General features: G+C 44.5%; 1 protein-coding gene across 5 annotated transcripts in view; it reads left to right on the top strand.

The window, feature by feature from the left end:
• The window catches only part of RORA (RAR related orphan receptor A), a 1120706-nt gene that overhangs the window by 292579 nt on the left and 805378 nt on the right, over positions 1 to 22749 (top strand). The window lies entirely within an intron of this gene.

The following is a 22749-nucleotide window of genomic DNA, read 5'->3' on the forward strand; positions in this document are numbered from 1 at the left end:
TAGGCTCTTCTTGACCCTTGACAGAGGAATCTTTTAAACAGTGCTCCTTTCCTCACTGAATTGTCAGTATCTGGCCAGAGGCCTTGGAATCAGAACAGAATAATTCTGCACAAATGTATGGCAATAACTTGCTCACTCCTTGGGAATCCGGTGGCCTATGATGTACTGGTAACTGGCCCAGAGAAGAAACACAGTCAAGGCAACGATAAAAGGGAAGGCACTTTCACCTTTCTATGTTATAAGCCAAAGAGTTTTATAGACAAGATGAAGCAAACCACAAACACGGCCTTAAGACAAATATGCAGGTCAAGTGACCAGACTTTGCACGTAATTCTGAACTGGTCCAAAGACCTCAGAAGTACTAGGTGGAGTCTCCTCCAGTTCACAGACCTTTTGTCAGTATCTTACTACCTGCAGGGACTTGTGCAGTGCCTGGCGCATTTGAGTATTTGATACATGACCAAAGCTCGTACGTTAATGGCTTCAGAGCATCTGAACAGAATCAATCAGAAGAGTGAGAGATTGGGGAATCAGGTGGGTTAATGGGGTTATGATTATGTTCGTTTAGTTCATAGGGACATGTGCATTTGTGATTTAATAGGTCAGTTTCATCCTTGCAGGAGAAACTCAGTGGTCCATGATGTGGGGAATTTTCATTTTACTCTGGCCCTGGTTTGAATTGCACATGCTGATGGGTTAATGTGTGTGATCCCATCAAATGGCTCCTGAGTGAGCCTAGCAGAGTGCTGGAATCTACATTTGACACAGATATTTGTTCTCTACTCATATGTATATATATGTTTATGGGAAAAATTGTGTGGACAAGTTGAAAGTTTAAAGTTCCTGAGGGTGTCCTATGATTAAAGTCTTGTCATACTAGAAAAGGAAGGAGGCATCAGATCTAATAAAAGGTCCGATTAGAACTAAAGGACAAAATTTCCTTCCTTTCAACACTAGAACAAGTTTCTTTCCAGAGCAGCTTAATGATTTCAAGGGGGTCCTGGATAGGCAATTTTTCAAGGATTTTGTGGTCAGGGGAACCCATGACATCCGTCTTCATACCTCTAGTACTCAGCTCAGTGGTTGGCACATGAAAGATCTGAGTGAAATCATAAAATATTAAGAGATATTAAAGCTCTAATCCAATCACACCACTAACTCAAGAGGAAAACAAACACCAGAAAGGCTAACTGACACCCTCAATATCTCACACTATGCCAGTAGTAGATAGAGCCCAGGTCTTTAAATGCCATTTCAGTGCTATTCCTGATAGACAAACACTTCACATTTATATTCATAAGAATACTCTTGAGGGTTAGATAGGCTCACATATTAAGTGGTTTCTCAAGCTATTTCTAGAACTTCTTGAAAGAAAGGGTTGTTTCAGGACATGGTGAATTGGAACTTTTCCTTTCACCCTTAGCTTCACCATTTTACCACCTTCTCTTCCACAGCAGAGACTGACATGAAAGGACATGAAAAAGGCACACAGTAGATTCACTGCTTCCAAAGGGCTAAAACCCCCTTTGAAAGAACTGGGACTTTAAGGACTCACTTGCGGGAGGGGGCTCACTTCCCAGTTCACCCTCATGATTGACAAAGATGCATGGAGGAGTTTCAACCATGTATTCAGCAAGTATGGATAGCATCATTTATGTTCCAAGCACTGGGCACTGTGGATGGTGCTGGAAGGATGTAAAGAGAAAAGTGATGCTGATGCTGATTAGTCCAGGGGAGAGAGAAGACAACTGCTTCCATACACAGGACATGCACAGGACATGCACTGCGGGGGAAGCTCCAAAGAGGGAAAGACCCCATCTCCTGGGAGGCAGTCAGAAAAGTCTTCTTGGTCTCTGAAGGATGTGTAAGATTTGCAGATGTGGTTTAGAGACCATTCCAGGCACAGGGGAAGGAGTGGGCTAAGGCATAGGGGCTGGAAATCTCTGATCTGTGTGTGAAATACTAAATCATTCTGTCAGAAATGTAAGATTTATGAAGGAAAAACAGGCAAGCAGAGGTCAGTGTTTGGTGCTAAATTATTGGGACTTTGATATAAAGAGCTTAGAGCATTTAAGGAGTCACTAGTGATTGCTAAGTAGAGCAAAGCAACGACTGAGCAGTAGTATCCCAGTGTTTCGCTGGGAGTACTGCAAAAATTCGGGTAGTGGACGCTGTCAGTGCTCTGTCAAGTGCCTGGGTCCCTTAAAAGCCTTTTGCTATTTCTCTGTGCCCCCCTTCCCAGCTTCTATATGCTTCACTTCTAACAGCTCACACCTGAGAGTTTATTCAGAGGACCGTCTTTGGGCTACAGGAGGAACTTTGACAAAAAGAGCAGAGTGCTGAAAGTGCTGGTGAATTGACATCCCTTGGGGCAGCCCTTAGCCAATGATCGACAGTGTAGAGATATGAAATCCCAGCTCCCTTTCCTCCACTCGGCACAAACTGAGGTGCAGTGTACACTCCAGAGTTCCCTGCGGGGTCAGGCGAAGGCTGGACTGTGTGTGAAAGCTCAGCTTTGCTTAGATTCTTCCCCTCCCTGCCTTGCTTCCTGTACTTCCTTAGCAGTTTCTCCAAGAAACACTTCTTGATAAATTACTTGCTTATGAATCCTCATCTCATCTCAGGGTCTGCTTCTAACAGGCAGACAGGTTGGAATAGGAGGAGTGGTAAAGTCAGGCCAGTTGGGAAGCTCCTGCGAAACTCTAGGCGAGAGATTGCAGAGACCTGTGCTAGGACAATGGCCATGTGATAAAGGTCAGGAAGGCAGAGGAGAAATATTCCAGAAACAAATAGACAAGACCCTTAGATACATAGGGGAGGTAGCGGGGAGTAGAAGTCAAATAAGAGCCTATAATTTCAATCCTACATAACAGGATTCTGTTAAAAGAGTTGGAGAAACCCATAAGGAAGAGCATATTTGGGAGAGGAGACTGGTTTAGTTTGGAGAGGTGCCCTCCCAGTACTAGGAGAAGAATTCTGTAAGAATGCTGAACAGCTGACAGAAGGGGTCAGGGATGGGGATCCCATTTGGGCCTTCATGAGCACTGAGATAGTCCCTGAAGCCGTGAACTAGGAGAAACTTCTGGAGAGAGTCTGGGCTTTGTGTCCATCTATGGAAGTCCCCAAAGAGGAAAACATGGCAAAGCTCTTAGCCTTTGGGAAACCAAGTGCAACCCCAGCAGTGGGCATGACAAGGTCTGGGATGGATCTGAGCTGACTTCTGCACCAATGTCTGTTGACAAAAACACTCAGTGAGAACTCTGCCTAGCAAGTGACCTCCACTCCTGCAGCCCCTTCTCTCAGAAATGTGTCTGGGAAGCATTCGGGGGCCTGATGCACACTGGAAAATAAACCATGACAGTCCCGAGGATGTTGATCAAAAGGCAACATTGTCTGTAAAGAGTTCATTGGGGAATTGTTCATGAATCTGTTATTTTATTCTAAAGATCTTATCACAGGATATCAAGGCTGGAAGAGACCTGAGAGGTCATTTAGTTCATTTGGCAGATGAAGAAACTGGCAGAAAACAGTTGCATGGTCAGGCTGGATCGTGACCAGAGAGCTCATGCCTCCTAAGGCCAGTGCTGGGCTCTTTCCTCACCCCACTCGTGTGTTCTCCATCCCTGTCCTGTCCTGCCATTCACATCCTGGTCAGGGGTGGGAGGCTCTCTGCGTGGAGACATGTTTCAAATGAAATGATTTTATAGCAACTGGAGCATCTTAGTCTGTCATAGGACAATTGTTAAGGATTTACTATGAGGAAGGATGTGAAAATGCACAAGAATGCTATTCAAATGTAACAATAACGCAGAATGTCTCTACTTTCTGGCTCTGTTCCTATGCGATGATTATAGTTGTCAGTTAGGATCATGAAATTAAGTGAAGCCACCAGACCTCTGCAGGACTAAACACTCTTCTATCCTTTTCATTTACACTGGACTCCAAGCAACCAGATGAATATCATTTGTATCTGTTGAAGGGAAATCATGTTTAAACCAAAGCTCCTAGTTAATTAAGTCAAGTGGACGTCTCTGCCATGAAATAATCAAGCACAAATATGTACTAATCAGCAAACATGGGCCACGCATTGTACGAGGTTCTGGAGTTAGAGAAGTACCATCCATGCCCTCAGGAGGTCACAGTCTAGCAGAGGCAAAAACTTGTAAAGAAACGATCAAAATACAGTGAAATAAGTGCATTGATGGAGAATTGTCCAAGGACAGTAATGGAAAAATACGAGTTCAGGCTCTCACTAGGGAAGGACTTGGTTTACAGAGAAGTTGGTGTTTTCCATAGAGCTTGGATGAGTTGGAGGTGAGCCAGGTAGGAAAAGCAGGAGATAAAGGACATTGAGTCAGGAGAGTCAACAACAATAGCAAAGGCAAGGAGGTAGGGAGTGCTTTGCTGTTTTCAACAGTTATATGGGATTTAAGTATCAGGCACCTATTTGAATGGAAGGCTGAGTGGATGTCAATGTGTGGCAGCAATGGAGGGCAAGGTTGGAATGAGGAAAGGGCCAAATGATTGGGGGCATTATAGGCCATAATGCTTTGCTGGCTGTATACAGTCCAGGCCAGTGGTTTTCCAGGTGTGGTATCTCCAGGTGTGGCATCCAGCAGCATCACTATTACCTGGGAAATTGGTAGAAATGCAAATCGTCAGGCCCCAGCCCAGCCCTGCTGAATCAGGAGTTCAGGGGGTAGGACCCAGGAATCCGTGTTTTAACGGGACCTTCAGGTGATTCTGATGGATGCCAAAGTTAGAGAACCACTGCTCTAGGCGCTGGGGAGGAAGAAAAAGGTGAAAGATGATTTTATGAAGACAAAGAACCACATTCATTTATTGGGGCTAAAAGGGAGGAAGAAAGCACTGACTTTTCTCTACCAAAATGCTAGCTCAATCCTCCAGCAGTGCTCAGCTAGAGCCTTCTGGGGTCCTGCCTGGGTCTTTTCAATCGAGTCCTGTCTCATCAGGTAAGTAATCTTGTAGAAACAGCACCTTATTACCCTCCATCAAATGAGCAGTGAGGAAGTACTTTTCATTTGAGTTAGATGACTGAAAAGATTTGTCTGGGGCAATCACAGTAGATGGCAGTGATTTAAGCTAAGTTCAGTTCTGGGAGACAGCTGAGCTATGGGACAACCGGTGTAAAGTTTAGGCTGAGGTGTCAGCAGGCATGTTGAACAGTGCACTCACACCCGAAATAGCAGGAATTCAGTGCATTCCCCGATCCTCTTTCAAACCAATTTCTATATTGAAAAAAATGGAAGTTTGCACATGGCCCCTCATCTGAGGGTGAAGTCAGATAACCTGTGACTCGGTTGACTGAAAAAGCAAACAGTCACCCGCCACTATCACCCTTCCCCCAAGACACTAATGAAAGAAAATGGAAAAATCAGTAGAGAAGCCAACTGATTCATAAAAATCAATTGAAGCAGCATGAGATAAGGAAAAAGCTTAAATTTTAAAAAATGCAGTTAAGGCCATCAGACAATTCCAAATGAAAATAAATATCTTTAAACAAGACTCTGTGTAACCTTGGGTAATTGCATTGGGCAGGATTTGACCACAAAATTCATGGTTAAAATCCAGAGGGATCTCCTTGGCCAGGGACACATTATAACGACCCACAAGAGGCAAAAGGAGCGATCTGAGCGTCAGCACACTGGACAAAGGCTTGGGGAGGGTGGACCAACAGGCATGGAAGCTGGGTTGGTGTACATGTTGGAAGCTTCCCCTTTTACCATGACACACACTGCCCACAGCTCCCTACCCCGACAGCTGGAGCTGGTGTGGAAGCCAGCAGAGCACATAGTCAATAGGCAATTACAGTAATCGACTCTTGGAGGAAGTGACATAAGTGTAAATAGCGTACTCCCAGTTGGTCTGTGATTAACATGACAACTTGGACGTGATTCCCTCCATGGAAGCAAGGACAGCCTAGTCACTTGGAGTAAAAATGGATAAAAGAGTGTCCTCTTCTATCCGTCGTGCCCAAGCTCTCAGTTAGTATCAGCTGAAGAGGAAATCTAGGATGGAAGGAATAACTGCATATACCTTGAAATAAAAAAAGCATGTGTTGGAAGTACCAAATATTTGCAAAAGACCTCACATATACATTAATGCGCTCAATCCTTTATGAAGCAGTTGTTAGCATGGGCCCTATTTTATCCCTTTTTGACAAGGACACAGGCTCAGAGTGGTAAAACAGCCTTTTCAAACAAACTGGGTAGCAGACGTCAGATTTGAGCTCACGAGTTTTCTGAACTTAGATCCTAAGCTCCTCCAACCACAAGAAGAATAAGATAATTAACTGGGGCTGGAGGGGAGGCAAAGTGATGCATGGGTGTACAATCAAAAGAGATTAATGAAAAGCTTATTAGATCCAACCTTAGGCATAAATCATGGCCTCAAAACTCAACACCACCTCAGTCGCTATGGCTGTCGCTCCTTTGGGTACTCAAGAGTGTGGAGACTCTCCAGACCTTGGCTGTTAATGGACTCACAGAGGGAAAAAAGACTTCTACTTGCACCTTGGGATTCAAGAGATAGTAGCAGCAAACTAAGAGAGGTGAAGATTTTAAATGTGGTTTGGAAAATGAGGCTTGGTAGAACAAGTTAGAAGGAGAGCCATATATGACAACCGTGATGGGAGAGAGTCATACCTCCCCAATGGGGTGGAGATTGGGAATTCCCAAGGTCTTGTTGTTAATGAAGCTAATTTTAAGTTACAGATGAAAATAGAGGTGATAATTACAGCCCTTGGAGGATAAGATCAAGTGTATTGGAACCAAGGCTTCGTGTCAGAAATAGGGGAGAAGATGGAAAAGCAAGCTATTCTAAGGGGAGAAAATGTCTTGGCAGACAGGAAATCTCACGTTCCTGGTAGAGGCTGAAGCTCTAGAGAAAGGAGTCAGGCATCATCCTGGCTAAGGGCTAAGAAGCCCAGCATGGGCCACGTTGCGGCATAAGGACTTCTTAGTTGCAGCATGCATGTGAGATCTAGTTCTCCGACCAGGGATCAAGCCCCCGCCCCCTGCACTGGGAGCCTTACCCACTGGACCACCAGCGAAGTCCCAGCCTGTTTCTTTATAGCCTCTATTCTGAGAGGATGTTTCCCTGGAAGGCGAGAGCACCTGTTTTGGGCAGTGACATGGGGCAAAACCCTCCACCCAGGTGCCAACACAGGCCATTTCTCTGGTGCATTTGTACGTGACAAAGACCTAATCCTGGCCAGAGCTTTTTCTAGTTATAGTATGTAACCAAAGTGCCTGCTAGATTGCAAGTCAACATGGGAGCTGGGAAAAGAAATTTTTGAACTCAGTGCAGTTAGGATGGTACTTATAATCTGTGAAAGATAGCATGGCGATAGAAAGCATGCTAGCCTTGGGAAAATAAAGACAGTGTCAATTTACATATTCTTCATCATCATCATTATCGCATTAACATTTATTGGGTTCTTACCTAGTGTCAGGTATGATGCCAGGTTCTTTGTATGGGTTATCTCATTTCATCCTTCAATGGGTCCAGTGGATTAGGTATGAGTATTATCTCCATTTTGAAGATGAGAACACTGAAGCTTAGTTAGGTAGGAGATGCTTAGGTAAGTGATTTGCCTGAGGTCAGGTGAGCTCGCTATTAACCAGTCAGACCAGAGTTTGAAATCATGCTGCTGTCCTTTCTGAAAGGGCCACAGCTTACAAACTGGTGACTTGAGCCAAACTAGTTCACCTCTCTGAAGTCATCTAAAAACATTTCAATGATAGTAATCCAGCCGCCGTCACAGGGTTGTTGTGAGGATCAAGAAAATAAATAAAAATCACTTTGTTAACTTACCACACACAAAACTAATTACTATTATTGCTAGCTTACAAAAAGAATAAAGGACACATTTATTGTAGGGTAATTAAAATGGGAGTAAAGGAACAAGAGTAGTACAGAAGGCCTAGGGTAAAGTGAGTTACTGCAACTGAGACATGAACAAAATAGCTTGGAGCTTCCCAAAAATCAAGGCAAAAAAGGGAAACAGTACCTTTCATAGTGCCCACTAGCTTATCAAAGAAGGAATGCCATACTGTCAGGGAAGACCAACCTCTTGCACTACATTCCAAGGATAATTTATCCCCTTATTATTCTATAAAGGATATTAAACAACACAGTAGAGGCTGCTTGTGGTGATGACTTTACAAAAATTTCAGGAAAGTTTTTTTGAGTGACCTTACTTATATAAACCGAGGGCTTAATTGTCATTCTAGGAAGGTGTTCCAATAAGTTAAAATGATATAGCCAATGCATGCGTAGTTTTCTGCTACCTCATAGAGAAATAGAATCTATCTGAAGAAGAGTTTATAATTTGATCTCCGTAACATTAGAAGGATTTTCAGTATAGAGCCTTTTCCTTTGAGGACATGGGTCCAAGATTTCTCTAAAACGATTCCATCTTCTGCCTCCCGATATACAAATAGAGGACTTCTCCAAGACGATTGTTCTTAGCCTTCTTTACGAGAGGTGTATATGGTAGGGAACTATATTCAATATCCTGTGATAAACCATAATGGAAAAGAATATGAAAAAGAATAAATGTGTATAACTGAGTCACTTTGCTGTACAGAAGAAATTAACACAACATTGTAACTCAACTATACTTCAATAAAATGTATAAAAAAGAAAGAGAGAGGTGCATATGGGACCACATGCTGAGGAGAGAGGTCCATCCAGTGAAGGCAGCCCAAACAGCTGCAGAGGGAAGTGAGATCAGTGAGGCAGATGAGACCAGGAGGAGGCAGGTGGCTCCCCTGGGCACCCAAGAAGCTGCCAGGTAGAAGAAGGCATAGGCTTGGTTTCCATAGCTGCAAAAACCAGGGTAAAATGAACAAGTGGAAACTCCCCAGAGATCCATTGATTCTATCACAGCCTCAGGTAGCAGTTACTGTGCCTTAGATGCAACTCTTGGGTGACTTTCCTTCTGAGAAGTTAACTTGTATTCAGATTTTCATGGCTATGACATCTCTGGGGGATTGGGTGGGAAAAAGGAAGCTAACTTGGAGGAAATAGAAGCATTTTCCTCCCTTTCTTCCTCTACTCTGAGCATTTGGAAAGCAGCATAGCACAGTGTTGAAGGCGTGGGTTCTGCCACTAAATTCCCAGGGTTCCAATCCAGCTGCTGCTGTTTACTGAGAACAATAGTAATACTTGGGGTTGAACTGGTTGTTCAGTTCTCACCTCAGATCCATTTCTATCCTTCTCTGCTGTACTCGGTACCCAGGAGGCTGAAGTTTATGGACTCTATCACCCAGCTCAGGGCCCTCTGAATTCCACTGGAATTCAGCCAACAGAAAAGTGAGAAGAGAAGGATCAGGGTATTTATTAACTTTCAATACCTTCACTCTGCCTACACTCAGTGAGGTCCTAATTGGCGCAGTGGATGCAGTCCTCGACAGCCACAGCTCCTGTGGGGCAGCCACAGCTTTCACCCCTAGATTCTAAATACACTGTTACCCTCCTTGACCTTTCCCATTGTTGTGATGAGCAGTAATGATTCTCATTGTCTGTAGTCTGTGGGTTCTGTGCCATTCTTAGATGATTCCCTTAATCCAGATGACACATCCACAAGAGTAAATAGCTCTTTTACTTAACTCTCTTCACTTACACCCTTTGTTTCAGGCCACCTGTTTTTCTAGCAGGGACGCTGATTGATACAAGGTTGTAGGGAGGTTAATGTGCTTAGTGCCTGACACATAGTAAGTACTCAATACATGTTGGCAGTTATTATGAGCAGTAGCAGCCCAGGCCCTCCTTAGCCCCAAGGGAAATACAGGAGTTTCTTCTTATCTCTATTGTCGGAGCCATCCCAGAACAAGAAGTTCTGCCTGGTGAACCATTGGGTTCAATGATGGGAGCAGATTAGCTGAAAAACTAAGAGAGGGAGTTTATCCTGAAGGGAGAAAAAGGATAGCTTAGGGTTGGAAACCTCCTCAGACATGAGCCCTGACAGCAAGTGCTGGGGCCAGAGGATGAGGTGAAGGCTGCTGGGACGGAGCCCCCAGGAACAGTGACTGGCTAAGAGGAGCCATCCAACACCCAGGCAGGGAAGCGCTCTCCAGGCAGCTGCCCTTGTATTTTGAGATAGGAGTCTCCCACCATTGGTTCAATGACAGTGTGAATCCTCCCTACCACACCTTAGGTCACATGTAAGGAGACCCTTAATGGGAGAGAGGTGAGCTCCAGTATCTGTGATTTGGAAACAGGCTTGGTGCGAGCTGGGGACCCAGGGGAGAGGATACTCCTATCACTTGTGGAAGAACTTTTAACTGTTGGAGTTGGCCCAAGAGAAACTTTGCATTGATGGAGATGGTTCCCCACCACTAGAAGGCCCACTATGTCAGAGAAAGGTTGTGTCAGTTGGAGTCCTGGGAGGAAGCAGATGACACAGTCAAAGTGGGTAATCAGTGCAGAGTTGAACACAGAGGCTGTTTACAAGGTGTGGGCAGGCAGTAGCAGCAGCCAGCTCAGAGGGGCCCATGACAGCCCATGGTGCCTGCTCCTTCCCAGCTCTGCCTGCCTTGAGCAACTTCGTGTTGGTAGTTTGACATCTGCCATGATGGAGCATTTACATCAAACACCACAAATCAGGCTGTTGGGTTTTGTTTTTTGTTTTTCATTTTTGTTTTTGGAGAGCTGGTTTAGCAGTGCATCACCATAAGAAGTATCCCAGGGCTATTAAGAGCTAGAAAGTGTTACCACTTCTAGGCTTGAAAGAACTAGGAGAGGTAGCAAATACCAGAACCTCCAGGCAGAGAGCTGTGAAGGCAAGACCTCTGGACAGAATCTGAGGTCTTTGGTAGAGAGACAGACGTAGCCCATGGCTACCGCCAAGGGAAGGAGCCAGGGAAATATTTACCAAAGTACGCTCTCCTACTGCACGGCTCCCATTGGCCAAACACAGTGAGAACCAGAAGGGTAGGAAGCCAGTGGCTTGAATTCATACAGGCCAGTCTCCTGGGTCTGGACAGTGAGCGTTGCAGAACAGATCTGGAGCAAAAACAGCAATCATGCAACCCCCCTGGTAGAGGAAATTCAAGCACTGTGATGAGAGTGGAGATAGGGGCTGGACCTGGGAATTTTGAGCTTCTTGCAACCCAAGAGCCTAGGATAACAAGAAGGGTTTTCCCAAGGTCCAAGGGTTCAGGCAGGGGTTGAGATGTTTGAGGTGAAGGGCAGGGTGCCATGGAAGGCAAAGAAGGAACTCCAACTGTGTAGAAACCAATTTGCCTGCCTCAGTCTGGTCCAGCGCAGCATAACAGCATCCACGTCGGAATTTGACTAAGGACCCCCCGCTTCTGGAAACACGGCCCTTGAGTCCTTGGAATTCATAATGAATCCTTTTTCTTTGGCTTCTGTTATTTAGCACATTTCAGACTAGAAGAGAAACATAAACATTTTCATGCCACATCTAATACAATTATAAGGTCATTACACATTGTGTAGTGCAAAACAGCTGTTTCAAAGATTCTTATTAGAATTTAACAGAGTTTTATTTGTTTGGGGCAAAAAAAGCAATCTTTTAAATTATGATTTAATGAGACTGTTAAATGTTCATCACCAAGTGGTTACTTACTAAAGCTGCATGGAGCTTGGCTATTTGAGTTCAGAAGAGGTTAACAACTTTTCTCCCCACTCCAGCCCTACACACACACACACACACACACACACACACACACACGCGCGCGCGCGCACGCGAACAAATCCACATGTTTTTCTCTAAACCCTCTTTTCTCCCAAATTATGACTCATTCTTTTAAGGACAAACTTTATAAAGCTAAATAGATCTAAACTCCAAATTTCTGTGGCTGAGTGGCTTTTAAGTCAAATTCATGAGTCTTTGTAAAAATACCTTGGCTTCTAAAAATTATCTTCCCAGCACCTTTAAAGAGGGATGTGTTTGCATTGCAATTTACCAAATGATAGAATGTCTGTTACCAGCCCTAATATTTGGGGTTCTATATATATATAGGTTCTTGTGGTTTTTAGAGTATTTCTCACTAGATAGAGAAACTTGACATACAACCCTCTTTTCTGGGGTGAGTGTTGTGGGTAGAGGGAGAGGAAAGATTTTGCCTGATGACCTACCAGTGATCTAATTCAGATGTGTCATTTTGTCAGTCTGCAATACTGTGGCAGTTAATCCACCAGCATTTATAATAATTGCTGTATCCTGCAGAAGCTGTACTGTGATACAGTGTATCCCTGGAATTCATAAGTAGGTTGTTTAAATGCAAAATAATTATTAAGCACTCATTCTTGGAATTCATCCTGAGATAAGTAGCCCTTAAGAAAATGTCTAATACAAAATGACATTTGGGTTTTAGAATATATAACCTTTTGTATTAATGGTATCCCAAGGTGTTTTACATAGTAATTGGATGGTAGTGTGGTAAGTGTTTCACTAAATGAAATGGCTCTTGGGACTGAAGTAGAGGTTTAGCTATTCTTGGATTTCAAGTTGGATTTCATTGACTACGGCGAGGTGAGGGGGAATGCCAGGCTGTTTAACAGTAGCCCAAGGCCTTCTTGAAACTTCACTAAAAATATCAGGAAGCAGAAGGTGTCTCAGAGGTAAAGAGACCAAACACCTCTATGATAGATGAGGGACCTGGGTACAAAGGTGAGTTAGTGGCCCACACAGGGCTGGAAACCAGGTCTCCTAACTGAGAGGACCTGAGGCATAATATTCCTTCAGGGTTCACATTTCTCTCTGTCTACTAGGTCCTAGCTAGGTAACTCAGAGCAAGTGAGCAAGTTCCTTAATATTGGTGGGACTCCATTTTGTCATCCACAAAATTAAAATAAGTTAATCTGCCAGAGTCAGGGGAGAAATAAAAATTATGTATATACAAATTACTTATACACACACACACACAGTCAATTCCGAACATTTTCGGTACTGATTTGCATCACTCTTTATATTAATGCTGTTATGTTTTACAATTACAACTTATAATTAGGCAAATATGACTCATCCGACTTTCCATGTCCAAGTCTCAGCACTCCACCCGCACATCGAAAAACAAACCAAAATGCAGTTAGATGCCGACTAGATGCTAAATAGAAAGTTTGTAATTTATTGTCTCATCGAAGATTACATTGTGCAAGTGAATTGATCTCGTGTCAGTCATGGACGTCTTGAGACTAGATGTACGTCAAACTTGGAGAAGATGAATGTAGATGCTAACTTGATATGTTTGGTGGGGGAATGTCTTAAATTGCAATGGGTGGGTGTTAAAAAGTACAACCACACAGCAACAGGCTGAGAGAGAGATTGCCGGGCATATTTGAACAGATAATACTCTGAACTTTTTGTACACTAGAATATATATTTATATACATAAATATCCTTATAGATTGACCACTGCCACCCAATTTAGATTTATGGAAGTTCATATTGAATCCTTAAAAAAAATTAAGAATAATTACCAATTTACCAAAGGGGTCACAACCAGCGGGTTCTTTGAAATATCTCATCTCCCTAGTGTGAGTAAAGTATGATTTGACTTGTTTTAAAATCAATTTACAAGTAAAATTTTCAGGAACACATCTGCTAGGTAAAGCAAGTTCTGCCAGTATCCTGCAATGAAAGTGACAGTGATATGTTCAGTTTCTGTAATGGATAAAATTATGTGAGCAGAGAACATAATTATATATCTTAGAAAGCTCCTAGAAATACTTATAAACCTGGATTTTAAAAATCACATTTTAGATTTCTAAATCAGTATATGAAACTGTTCAGCATTTACCTCTTTCTTTGGATTGGCCACCTTTGAGACACCGGTTGGGTCATCCCGCAAATACTATGGAAAACCTACTAACGACCGCACTCTGGAAGCTGTTAGAAAAGCTACAAAGCTTTTGCACTCTGGTGACCTAATTTAATCCCTGGACAGCTCTATGGACTGGAATATCATTATTCCCATTCTACCGACAAGGAAATTAAGGCCCAGAAAAGTAAAGCCATGGATCCAAGCTCACGAGGCCGGAATTCTGGGCTGGCTTCACTGTTGTGGCCTCTCCCTTTGCGGAGCACAGGCTCCGGATGCGCAGGCTCAGTGGCCATGGCTCACGGGCCGAGCCGCTCTGCGGCATGTGGGATCTTCCCGGACCGGGGCACGAACCCATGTCCCCTGCATCGGCTGGCAGACTCTCAATCACTGCGCCACCAGGGAAGCCCCCTGCCTATTTCTTAAAGCACAACACTGCCCCTTCTCCCACTGCCCTGGTTCAGAGCAGCACCATCTTTCACCCCAAGTAGCACAGCACCTCTTCTTCCGGTCTCTGCCTCCAGCTTTGTTCCAGTTCACACATCACAATTCTGACCTTTCCGCTCTCTGCCCCAAACCCTAAGTGGCTTCTTATTACCCACAGATAAAGTCCAAACTCTGTAACATGAATTCCAGACTCTCCGCCATCTGTTCCCCATATATGTCTCTACCCTTATTTTCACTCCTCCCTGCTTTGCATGTTTCATTCCCAGCCACGCAGTCTGACTGTAGGTCTCTGCAAACACTACATATGTCACCTTACTGCTTGCTTCTGTGTCTGTTCTCCCAGAAATGCCTTCCTCTCCTCTTCGTCTGGCTCACTCCTGCTTTGCCTGGCTATCGCCTCCAAGGACCCTTCTCTGCCCTCCCCCCATCTCCCTCAGTGGGCTTTGCTGAGCCTCCCCAGGGCTTTCGTAATCCTCTGTTATGGCCCTTGATGCATTATTCCATGGGCATGTAATTGACTGGATGTGTTCCTCGACATCAGAGACTCTGGGATCATCTTTTTCTCCCCAGAGCCTCACTCAGGGCCTGGTCCACATTAGGTGCTCAGTAAATATTTGTTGGATGGATAAGTGCATGCATTAGTGAGTAATGAAACGTGGGCCAGGACTCTTAAATGTAAGTGCAGTGTAAGTCTAGCTCTCTTTTCAATATGCCAAAGCTCTGAGTAACAAAAGACAGTGAGCACTACCACCCACACCCCTGCCTCAGAAACTCACAGACCCAACAGGCATGGGACATTCAGACCCAGAACTAGAGAGAAATGGCAGCAAGGGGTGCTGCCTCAAGGGCTCGTGGATTCCTTGTAGCACCATACCCTCGGGGAGCTCTAGGGAAGAGCCCTTCCTTGCCGCTTCCTGGCTTCTGGTGGTTCCCAGCAGTCCTTGGGGTTTCCTGGTTCGTGGCTGTGTCACACCAATCTCTGCTTCCGTTATCACATGGTCTTCCATCTGCAGAGACCTTCTATCTAAATAAGGTCACACAATATTTCACATTCTGAGGTTCCAGTGGATATGAATTTTGCAGAGACATCATTCAACCCATAGAAGAGATGTCTCTCAGTTCTTTCTACAGATGGTTCCATTTACAAAGTGGTTACCAAGACCCTTCTTTGTCCCCCGCCCAAGCCCCGGTTGGAATGTCTGCAGAACTTAGCTGGACTGGATGCCTTTCCCTTGAACCCCCAGTATCCCATAACTGGGATCCCAATAACCCATACCAGACTTTCTTTTTTATTTATTTATTTATGTATTTATTGGCTGCATTGGGTCTTAGTTGCGGCACACGGGATCATCGTTGAGGCACGCAAGATCCTTCGCTGCAGCGTGCAGGCTCCTCATTGCATCACACGGGCCTCTCTCCAGTTGTGGCGTGCGAGTTTTCTCTTCTCTGGTTGTGGCGTGCAGCCTCCAGGGCACATGGGCTCTGTAGCTGTGGCGTGCGGGTTCCAGAGCATGTGGGCTCTGTAGTTTTCGGCACGCAGGCTCTCTAGTTGAGGCGCGCGAGCTCAGCAGTTGCAGCATGCAGGCCCAGCTGCCCTGCGGCATGTGGGATCCCAGCTCCCCAACCAGGAATAGAACCCATGTCCAATGGGAAGGCGGATTCTTTACCACTGGACCCCCAGGGAAGTCCCTACCAGACTTTCTTGCTATCAGCCCCTCTTTCTTCTGGACTCCAGCCATCTTCCTATCCCTTCCTTCTGTTTGGATGATACTCTGAACTACAGTGGCCTCACTCAGGACTTTCGTCTCATGGTACTTGGCATCCTCCTCCCGTTCCACTCACAGACTGGCCCCCATATTCAGAGCAACCACAGACCTATGTCCACGGATGTGCTCCCAAGCCCTGCCCTGGTTCCCCACCCTGACACTTGACCTTGCCTAGGCTGCAGCTCTGATGGATTCCAGTCCTGGCGTTCTCCAGGCTGGCTTATCTCACCTCTCACAAAGCCCTGATTCGGACCAAGAAATAGATTTTCCCTGAAGTAATTTTTCCCTTCCTGAAATCCCCTATGACTGTTGCAGATCTCATTTATAAACTGAAATAGTCCAGGTAACAAGTTCCGAATGTACTAACACTTTAGCGTCATAACCTGTTAGAAGGGAAAAGATTCTTGGTCATCTTCCTCTTTTAAGATGTTTTCTGTTGGTCAATCTGCATGCTTCCCTCTAGGGCCCCTCTTTAAAATACTTATAGAGGCAAAGGCAGAGGATTCAGCTATATTTGTACAGTCGTTGCTGGCGTTATACAGGAGACAGATGTGGATTTCATCTTTCACTAGCACAGTACCTATAGTCTTTTAGAAACGGACCTGCTTATGAATGTGAGGTATGAAATACATCTGAATGTACTCTTCACCTAAAAAAAACAAAAAACCCCAGCAAGTTTCACACCAGAAACTTCTTCCTGTATCAGGCAATGGGGTGAGATGAGGTTCTGACAAAAATGGTAGGTATTACATAACACTCCCGTCTTCTTACAGATGCATGCGCAGCTTTAAAATAGAAACGGGAAAGTGGTGCATTGTCTGCAGAAGCAAACTATTTGAGGGAGGTTAGCAACATTCCCATTGCCCACAATATGAAAGTAACAAATAAGAAGGGGATGAAAAAGATCCCTATTGGGCATCTCGGAGTGATACCAGAGAAAGGATGCTGGTTAGACATCATTTAGGAGAGTTTCAGTGGTCAAAGGAAGAGTTTCCATCACCTTGAGGGATCAGCTCTCCTTGAGTCAGGAGAATCTGTCCCTGTGTCCAGAAGCCACTTTGTAAATTGTACCATCTATAGAAAGGATGTACAGGGTGGAATAGTGTCTCCTAAAAATTCATGTATACCTGGAACCTCAGAATGTGATCTTATTTGGAAACAGGGTCTTTGCAGATGTAATTAGTTAAGATGAGGTCATACTGGATTGGAGTATGTCCTAAATCCAATCAGTGGCTGGTGTCCTTATAAGGAGAAGGCCATGTGAAGACACACAGGGAAGACCAGGAGATGACAGAGATTGGAGTGATGCAGCTACAAACTAAGGAACTCCAAGGATTGCTGGGAGCCACCAGAAACTAGGAAGCGGCAAGTGAGGATTCTCCTGTTTTAAACCATCAATTTGTGACAATTTGTTACTGCAGCCCTGGGAAACTAATCTACCACCCAACCCATTTTCACAACTAGGTAAGAATAAGCTCTCTTGCTACTGCCCCCCATGAAGATGCTGCCCCAAGTCACACAAGTGCCCTCTCTCTTCACCTATCTGCCTTGCTCATTCCTGCCCCCAGGCTCCGGTTCACACTCTGGCATTGCCCTGTCTCCTTACCCACCAAGTCTAGTTCTTTCAAGACCTCGCTCAAGGCCTCAGCTGTCACTCAAGGCCTCAGCCCTCATCAGGCTCAAACTAACTATTTTAGGGTGTCCTTCTGCTTCTCTGTTAATTGTTTAGACCAAGGATTTGGGCCCACTGCTGTCAATTTTGACCCCTCTCCAAATTCCAACTTCCTGCCATTCCTCCAGACACCCCCTGCTCCCTCAGCCTTGGGAAGGCTCTGCACTCACAAGAGACACTCACTGAATTTGTACTGAATTTGTGTCATATGTCTAGTGGGTCAACGGCCCAACAGAAAATTTTATAGCATTTCATATAGCCCTGTGGGGCTTGCTGCAGTGCTGGAACGCAGATCCAAACATGCTGTACACCTAAAGTGGGTTTAGAAGCTGGTTTGGCATTGTGGGAAAGCGACGTCACCTTGGAGACCCAAGGTGGAGAGCCAAAGCCTTTGCTACTTATTAAGTATTGTAAACGAATTAGAGGTGCCAGAAGGCAAATGACTTCCTCCCGCATTGGCACTTCTTAATTTGGGGCCCATCTTTGAGCTTATGTCCCCTGTTAGACTGTTGGTTCCATCCAAGTGCAGTGTCTTTGTGGGCAAGGAGAGGGTTAGGTGCGCTGCTGAGGCTCAAATTCGGGAATTTGCAGTGGGAGCATAGCAGAGGGGAACACACCACTGGGCATGGAACCCATGAAGCTAATCAAGAGAGATGTTCTCTGCCCGCCATGGGGTGCCCTGTCCCTTGCGTCTCAGATCCAGTTCCTCACGGGCCCCTGCTGTAGCCTAGAGTCAGACCCTGCTCCCCACCATCAGCTGCTGCTGCCAAGAGAGAGGAAAGGGTGGGCAGGAAGTCAGCAGCCTGCCTGCTCCCTCTAAGCAGCCTGTCATGCCACTGGGCCCCTGCTCAGGGCACCCACCACTCCCAGGGGTGGCGCACCCTTAGCATTAGTCCCAACTTTCATCAGAGAACTCCACAAAAGAGTCTTCCGTCTAAATCCTGCTGCTTCCTTTGAGATATTTCTCATCGTTTCTTCTAGGCTGTTGTTAGTTTCCAGTGTTGCTGCGATTTTTGGGGGGGGGTGGTGTGGGGAGTGGGGATGGTTTTCTTTCATTTCTAGGGCTTTAAAGCAGGAAGGGAAGGGCATCGTGTGTGCTCAATCTACCATGTGATCAGGAAGCCCCAGGCAAATTATTTAACTTCTCTAAGCTTTGTTATTTTAATCTATAAAATTAGAAAAATGACAGTAGCTATCCCATAAATACGGATTCAATGAGATAATGCACGAAAATGCATAATACAATGGCCACACACAGAAGTGGCATAGATATTACAAATGCATAAGCTTTGATGAATCACCTGACTTCTCTGAGCCTCAGGTTCTTCGTCTGTAAAATGGGGTCATAATAATGACTTTGTATCTGACACCAGTCAATGTGGTGGTCTTTCTACTTTTCTCCTGAAAAACCTGCACTCCAGCCACAGGGACCCATTTGATGTTCCTCACACAGTTCATTGTTTCCGGCTACTGAATTATCCTTTTTGATCTGTTATTCACACTGTGCCTGTACTTTCCTGCCTAGGGGAACACTACTCATTGCCGAGGTTACTCAAATCTCACGTTCTCTGGTAAACCTTCTCCTTCCTTCAGTCATTCATCAAGAATTAGTCACTGAGCATCACGCGAGGCTAGGAGCTGAGAATTCAGCAGTGAACAGAGTATACAAGACCCTAGCTCTCATAGAGATATATTTTTAAAAATAGGCTTTATTTTTTAGAGCAGTTTTAGGTTTACAGCAAAATTGAGAGGAAGGTACAGAGATTTCCCATATACCCCCTGCCCCTATACATGCGTAGCCTCTTCCATTTTCAATATCCCCCACCAGAGCAGTACGTTTGCTACAATTGATGAACCTATATTAACACCTCATTATCACCCAAAGTCCATAGTTTACATTAGGGTTCACTCTTGGTGTTGTACATTCTATAGGTTTTGACAAATGTATAATGACATGTATCTATTATGGCATCATACAGGGTAGTTTCACTGCCCTAAAAATCCTCTGTGGTCCACCTCTTCACCCCTTCTTCCCACTAACCCTTGGCCACCATGGATCTTTTTTTTTTTTTTTTTGCGGTACGCGGGCCTCTCACTGTTGTGGCCTCTGCCGTTGCGGAGCACAGGCTCCGGACGCGCAGGCTCAGCAGCCATGGCTCACGGGCCCAGCCGCTCCGCGGCATGTGGGATCTTCCCGGACCAGGGCACGAACCCGCGTCCCCTGCATCGGCAGGCGGACTCTCAACCACTGTGCCCCCAGGGAAGCCCCACCACGGATCTTTTTAACATCTCCATAGTTTTGCCTTTTCCAGAATGTCATTTGGCTGAAATCACACTGTATGTAGCCTTTTCAGATAGGCTTCTTTCACTTAGTAATATGCATTTAAGTTTCCTCCATGTCTTTTTGTTACTTGATAGCTCATTTCCTTTTACCTTGGAATAATATTCCATTGTCTATATATACCACAGTTTATTTATCCATTCACCAGCCGAAGGACATCTTGGTTGCTTCCAGGTTTTGATGATTATGAATAAAGCTGCTATAAACATCCATCTGTGTGCAGGTTTTTGTGTGGACATAAGTTTTCAACTCCTTTGGGTAAATACCAAAGACCACAATTGCTAGAATGTATGGTAAGAGTATTTTTGGTTTTGTAAAAAATGGCCAAACTGTCCTCCAAAGTGGCTGTACCATTCTGCATGGTACACCATCAGTGAATGAGAGTTCCTGTTGCTCCACATCCTTGTCAGCATTTGGTGTTGTCAGTGCCCTGGATTTTGGCCATTCTAATAGGCAGGTAGGGGTATTTCATTATTGTTTTAATTGGCATTTCTCTAATGATGTATCACCTTTTCACGGGAGCTAATATTTTAGGGCTGGCAATTCGGTCTCTCCTCTACAGAGCACAGAGTTCTCCAGAAGCTCCATACATCCCTTTATCAGTGTTTTCTCCTGCAGGCTGGCAGGCTTTGGAGCAGGCCTGTCAACTTTCATTTTCTTATTCCACAGAGCACTTGGCACAGGGTAGGTGCTCAATAATTGTATGTAAGGTGCCTGCATGTTGAAAGATTGGTTGAAAATTTGATCAGCGTGCTGGTTTAGGGGATTCATGGCAATGGGCAAGAGTAAGAAGATGTGCAGCAGCATTTGTGAAATAATAAGCAACAGGCATGTATGCCAGTGTTTGGATCAAGTGCTGCTCTCAAAAACTGCGAGTTGACTTCTGGCCAGAGCCCTCTTGGAAGTTTCCTTATTCTGCAAGTGCAGCTCTTTTCCGTTGCTTGACAGGGGAATGTATTGAGCGCTCCCAGATGGGCCTTTCCCCAAACAGGACCCACTGGGGCCCAAATGAATCAAGTTGAAGGAGGGTGAGCAGAGTCAGCAGCAAGAGAAAGTCTTAGCTGCAAGGTCAAACCTCATCTGAAAACAGGCACAATGGAAGACAGGCAGTTTTTCTCAGATCATTGTACAAGGAAAAGGGATATTTCCTTCCTTTGCTGGTGAATACCTTCTCACTATATGACTAAATAATACTCTCGTGATTGATTCCATCTCCCACCTGAGATGAGATCCCAGGAGAATTCTGGCAAAATCCTGGAACCCAGTGTTGCAAGACTCAGTTTCCAGCCCTACCACCACTCTAGACAACTCAGATGACCTCGGACTCCTGACCTCTCTGTGCCTCAGTTTCCAGATCAAATAAAATGGACATGGTGAAAACTTCACCCTCGGTGTGTAGTCATGAAGAAGTATGGCAGTTAACTTGAAATGCTTTGAAAAACTGTAAAGCACTCTACAAAAGCAAAGCATTAATATTTCCCTCTTAGAAGCAAGTTCTTAAAGTGACCCCTTGCCTACTCAGCATCTTTTTCTCTTCTCTGTCTCTGCTGCAGGAAGCAGCACCTGAAAAACAGGGAGAAAAAAGCAGAGAATGCAGACTTGAGGGAACCGATGGCCTCTACAAAAGGAAAGGAGCAGAGAAGCTAGAAAATGAAGGAACCAGTAGTTCAGCACAAGGACAGGGAGGAATACCTGACCTTGTTTACAATGTTTTGCCTCATTCAGAGCACATTCCCACACTGTTTTTTTTTCTCATAAGAGCTGGTTGAGTCTATCTAGGTCAGATAGATATTCTGTTCCATATGAGTGACAAACTGAGGCCTAAAGAGGATAAGTGACTTGTGTGAAGTTCACGGAAGTTCAGAGTGGAGCGGGGAATACAAGAAAAATCTCCTAAATCCCAGCCTGGAGCTTTTTCCAATACAGCCCACCATGCTGCAGTATTAGGCAAGAGAGAGTGTGCCTTGGTCCTACGGTCCCTAAACTGAGAAGGATCCTGGGAGACAGTCTTATTAGCTTCTGGAATCTTAATAAACCACTTTCAGATCGTGATGAATCTCTGTAAAACCCAGCTTCCAGGAAAATGCATGCACCTCACTCCAGTTTTAACATACAAGTTCAAGGGCTTGCTTGAAGCCATTTTACAGATCTGGAGTTGAGTCCCTCTTCTAGGGTGTACTTAGAGACATGTTCTAAGTAAAGAGGTGAAACATTACTGACTGCTTAGGGGATAACTGACAGGTAAGGGAGTCATTTTGGTTTTTTCTACTTATAATACCTCAACTAACATACACATTTCAAAAAGGAACTGATTTTGAAAACAGGAAAATAAAAAATAGACTTTGATCCAAGCAGCCTGTCCCAAGAACTTCCAAAACGTGAGTTACACATCCAATTTTTAAAAGACTTCAAAGTAGACCCGAAAGGTTATTAATTTTAGAAATTGCCACTGTTATTACGATTATTGCTTTCGGAAATTATGACTTTTTCTGCAACTTTAGTCACTCTTTCTCTCTTAAACCTAAAATTTTAGCTAAGTAATGCTAGATAGGGAAGTTAAATGTAAAATACTGAATTTTCAAAACTCTTTGCTCAAGAAGGCATCAACTGGTGGTTTAAAAGGTCAGCAGCTACTAATAAGAATAGTTGTCTCCTGCTTGTAAATTGAAATCATGACAAGTTTAGAATGAATTTTGGTTTTTTTTTTTT

Source organism: Stenella coeruleoalba (genome assembly GCF_951394435.1).
Source record: "Stenella coeruleoalba genome assembly, chromosome: 2".
NCBI lineage: Eukaryota > Metazoa > Chordata > Mammalia > Artiodactyla > Delphinidae > Stenella > Stenella coeruleoalba.